The following is a 5,622-nucleotide window of genomic DNA, read 5'->3' as shown; positions in this document are numbered from 1 at the left end:
TTCAAATTTAGCTCCAAAGTGCAGATCTCCGTTGTCGGGGGAAACGGGCCTCTTGAGTTCAGAGGGCGAGGCGTTGGCTGCAGATTCAGCGATTTATGAGACGTGTGCTTCTTTGCAAGAGCTTGACAGTTATTCCATTGATGAAGTGAGACTGTATTTTTTAGTTGTAGGTTAATTTGAAAATGTTTAGAGAAAAACAAACAGAAGTTTGTTTTGTTTTTGCCCGGTTATGTGCTTCTATTCTTGCCCCCCCCCCCCTCCCCGTGTGAGTTCTTCAGAGCGATCTATCTGATGTCACGCTAACGGACCGCGGCTTCCTTTTGTACGTTTGCTGAGCGAGCATGCTCTCGGACTTCCAGCCGCTCCTCTCTTTCCACCGAGCTAACGGAGGACTCTGAAAGTTGTATGCTGTTGACCTGGATTTGAAACAAAATAATAATAAAATATAAAAAAACAAAAACAAATCAACAACAAAGAATTCTAGATAATAATGTCTTTGACTTGTTCCCTTTCTGGTTTCAATCAGCAATGTCCCACCAGAAGTAGTTCTCAAATCATTTTCACTTAGCTGTTTGTGTGTTTAGGAGAATAATAAACGACAAAGGAGGAATTCAGATATTAGAATACTATTTTGTTTTTATTGAGAACCACTTCTAGACTATACGACCAAAGTATTTGGACACCCATCGGTTGTGTTTCAGTTTTCTTTTACCAAACAACGTTGTTCCAGTGAAGGAAAGCAGCGGCGAAAATCTGACGAAAAATCTTTTAAACTGACCTTTGTCGATCTGAAATGAAGACAGATTCAGCAACTGCACGGCCCATTTCTCTGTTGCACGACTAAAACTGCTTTTGAACGTACACGTGTTCCACCAAAACAAGTTCCTTCCCGAGGCTATTTTGCAGAGGCTCCATGCAGCGCTTAGTGCCATTGTGATTGGTTTAAAGAAATGCCGATAAACCAGAGCAGGTTTTCATCCCATCCAGGAATACTGTGGGGACTAGCCAGACCTTCGCTCGCAGCGCTGGTGGAGAAAGGTCTGGACCCTCCTCTAAAGTGCGCTGAAGGAGGGTCTGGCTAGTCCACATAGCATTCGGGGATGGGGGGAAAACGTGCTCTGGTTTATTGGCGTTTTTTTAAACCAATCAGAATCCTCAGAGCCGCTGCAAAAATAGTCATGCGAGAGAAAACTCAGATAGTCTAGCTAGCTGTCTGGATTTACCCTGCAGAGATCTGAGGAGCAGTTAACCATAGTCCTCACAAATCCACCGGAGGTTAGAACCCCACACAGAGGAAGAGGAAGGAAATGGAAAATACATGCATCCGGCGCAATTTCCTGCAGCACCGGAGCAAGCCCAGAAGTGGAGCACGAAGGATATAGACTAGGCAAAGGGGGACTAGTCCAGCCCAGCTCTGAAGGCAGCGCCCTCGTGCACAAAGCTAGCTTTGTTTCAGAAGCGGTTTCCTCCCGTTTTGGTGTGGAAGAACTTGACTGGTCTGCACTGAGTCCTGACCTGAACCCCCATCCCAACAGCTTTGGGATGAACTGGACCCGATCCCCAAAACTCAACCTTGGAGCCAATCTCTGGCGCAGGATCGACATGTGGCCGAAAGATTGAAACCAGAAGAGAGGAGGCTGTTGATGACCATGGTTTAGGAATGACATGTTCAACCATAGGTGTCAATTACATGGGGAGTGGGGGCCAATAAAAAATTAAAAAATTAAACAAACATATAATTTCCCTTACATAAATAAAGACATTTGCACCATAAATTGATGCAGAAAAATTCAGAATACAGAAAATGACGCGTTTGACGCTAAGTTTCACTTTTGCTCCAAAGTTTAACTTTTCAACCCCCTCCCCCCCCCCAGGTTGAACCCAAAGTTACACCCTTGTGTTCAACAATCACATATGTTATTTTCAGGTATCCTTTTGGCCATAGATAATTTATTCATCACGAGGGAAATTTCAGGCATCCAGTAGCTTAAACGACCATAACACAACAAACATGCTTAAACGACCATAACACAACAAACATACTGTCTGTCTCGCATACATAAAAATCTCAGTCTGGTATGGACTGACCGTGTGATGCTATGACCACGATAAGGTGCTTTCTTTGTAGAGTGTGTGCAATGGTGGTAGTGCAAAAGTGAACAGTGCACTACAAATGCATATTGTGTATTTAAATTCCCTGAGACTCCAACCGGATTTTTCTTTTCTTTTTTTCCACTACGATCAAAATACGCCTCTTTGTAAATGTCTCTCTTGTAAAGTGGCCGTTATTGTCTCCAGGATACATGCGTTGATGTATTCACTGTTTTTATTTCCCCTCACTGTAAAGCGATCTGCAATAATCCATGTTTTACAGGCGACCAGAGCAGGTGGAGTTGGGAGAAGAGTGGACTGCAGATGGTCGACAGATGACCAACAGGAATGTGTAAGTCGGACGTGATCGTAAAACCTCAAACGCCTCTGCAGATCATGTTGCAGCGTTTTACGCTTCATATACATTTACCTGGATATCTTCTGCCCCGTTACATGTTGGCTCTAAAGTGTTGAGAAATGACTCCACAGACGTTTGTCTTGTTAACTTTGTGATGCTGGAACTCTGAGTTAAGAATGAAAGAGTCAAAGACTTCTGGACCCAGAAATATTGTTTCCTATGAACTTTTATGATTGAAATATCATCTACAGCCCTAGTATATGAAATTAAGCCTGGCTGCTAAAAGTTGCAATTTGGGGCATTTTTAGTAATTAGCAGAATTAGCTCATTTACGGGGTCGGCTAAAGAATCTGTAACTATCAACATGAAACTTTCCCCAGTTGATTTCTGACGTTGGCACAAAAAAAAAATTATCACAGGTTTTCTGAAATGTTATGTTTAAATATGGAAATGAGGCACTCTCTTATTGAATATGCGCTAATTTGCATAAATGTCCAGAACTGAAATCTGAACAGTGGATAGAGCCGGGTTTAAAAATTCCTGTTTAATGTTGTTGACACATTAGCTTACCGTCTATGGCTTTCACAGAAACAATAGATTATATGAGCAGCGATACAAAGTCACCTTTATCCTACCTGTCAACTGCCCCAGACATTCTGCTGTGTCACCTAAATGAGAGAATTATGTTAATTACTACATTTGCCCAAATTGTAACTTTTAGTAACCAAGCTTTATTTCATCCACAAGGGCTGTAGATGATATATTTCAGTCATAAAAGTTCATGGGAAACAAAACACCTTTTCAGAAAACCTGACAGTTGCACTTTCATTTGGCTCTTTGTAGTTTGGCTTATTTAAAGTTGCCCTGCCCCACGTATTTTATTACTTTGTGGTAATGTCTGAAGTTCTACCATGGACTCTGTAACATTTTGTGGAAAAAAAATGCCTTGGTTACCTTGTTTCAAGCCATTCTAGCGTGGTATAGAAAGCCTGCAGGAAGACTCAGCTCGATTTGTGCCAGTTGTCATTAATATTCAACGAGCTAAGCTGCTTGACTCTGATTGGCTCACAGCTAGCCAATGAGAGCCTGGCTATCAGCATCACCTTTACCCAGCACTACTGGGCGAGCTCATGAATAGTAATGAGCTCAGGCAACATGATGTCAGACTGACCAGCTTTTGTAATTGGCCTGATTTCTCCTCTTATTTCTTTTCAGTGGCTAGAGCTGACAGAGGAGGTAGCAGTTCATTTTCACATTCACCACATAACACACATATGGACCTGACAGATTTAAAAAAAAAAATACAAGTAAAAACGGTTTTGTGTGGCAAGGCACCTTTTAAAGCTAATGTTTCTGCACTTACTTCTTGTCTGGAATTTGTACCTTCAAGGTTGAAAGCACTTAATCGGAAGTCACTTTGGATAAAAGCGTGATGCGGTATGTTCCTTGGTCTTCATGATGCTGTTTGTTCACTACTGTTCACTCTAACAAACGTCTGAGGCCTTCACAGAACAGCTGTATTCATACTGAGATTAGGTTACACGTAGGTGGACTCTATTTACTAATTAGTTGACTTCTGAAGGCAATTGGTTGCCCTGGATTTTATTTATTTTATGTAATACTTTTGCGCACCACACTTTTCAAAATCATTCTTCCTTCCACTTCACATTAATGCGCCGCTTTGTTTCGGTCTATCACATAAAATCCCAATAAAATACATTGACGTTTGTGGTTGTAACGTGACAACATGTGGAAAGGTTCAGGGGGTACGAATACTTTTGCAAGCCTCTGCAAATGACACGTAACGTAACGTAAAAAGAACATTTCTGGGTTTCATCGGGGCCGTAAAGGCGTTTCCAGCAGACTCGATAGAAAACAGACTGACAGGAAAAGTTTCAGCAGGTTTGTGCTCAGCTTTGAAGTGCGGCCCTGATATATGATGCCCCGTCTGGGGATAGGAGGGGAGACTGGAGACACCCCCCCCCCTCCTCTGCAGATAATACACCGTTCGTCTCAGTCTTCACTGGATTATTGGACGTTGCGACTGCCGCTGCAGGTAGGTTTAAATTTGATTTACTTCAGATGACGTTTTAGCTCTTTAGTTGTTGCTTTATAATGTTCAACAGTTGTTTACTTGCACATTTTGAATGTAGTTTAAGACACTTAGACATGTATTGGTGTGTTTTAGTGATGGAATGTAACTAAGTACATTTACTCCAGTACTGTACTTAAGTGCAGCATGTTGAGGTACTTGTACTTTACTTAAGTCTTTTCTTTTCATGCCACTTTCTACTTTAGTTACTCCACTACATTCATCTATTACAGCTTTAGTTACTAGTTACTTTAGTTACTCCACTACATCCATCTATTACAGCTTTAGTTACTAGTTACTTTAGTTACTCCACTACATTCATCCGTTACAGCTTTAGTTACTAGTTACTTTAGTTACTCCGCTACATTCATCTGTTCCAGCTTTAGTTACTAGTTACTTTAGTTACTCCACTACATCCATCTATTACAGCTTTAGTTACTAGTTACTTTAGTTACTCCGCTACATTCATCTATTACAGCTTTAGTTACTAGTTACTTTAGTTACTCCACTACATTCATCTGTTCCAGCTTTAGTTACTAGTTACTTTAGTTACTCCACTACATTCATCTGTTCCAGCTTTAGTTACTAGTTACTTTAGTTACTCCACTACATTCATCTGTTCCAGCTTTAGTTACTAGTTACTTTAGTTACTCCGCTACATTCATCTATTACAGCTTTAGTTACTAGTTACTTTAGTTACTCCACTACATTCATCTGTTCCAGCTTTAGTTACTAGTTACTTTAGTTACTCCGCTACATTCATCTGTTCCAGCTTTAGTTACTAGTTACTTTAGTTACTCCACTACATTCATCTGTTCCAGCTTTAGTTACTAGTTACTTTAGTTACTCCGCTACATTCATCTGTTCCAGCTTTAGTTACTAGTTACTTTAGTTACTCCGCTACATTCATCTATTACAGCTTTAGTTACTAGTTACTTTAGTTACTCCACTACATTCATCTGTTCCAGCTTTAGTTACTAGTTACTTTAGTTACTCCGCTACATTCATCTGTTCCAGCTTTAGTTACTAGTTACTTTAGTTACTCCGCTACATTCATCTATTCCAGCTTTAGTTACTAGTT

The sequence above is a fragment of the Perca fluviatilis genome, chromosome 21 (assembly GCF_010015445.1).
Source record: "Perca fluviatilis chromosome 21, GENO_Pfluv_1.0, whole genome shotgun sequence".
NCBI lineage: Eukaryota > Metazoa > Chordata > Actinopteri > Perciformes > Percidae > Perca > Perca fluviatilis.
This window is presented reverse-complemented; position numbering follows the sequence as displayed.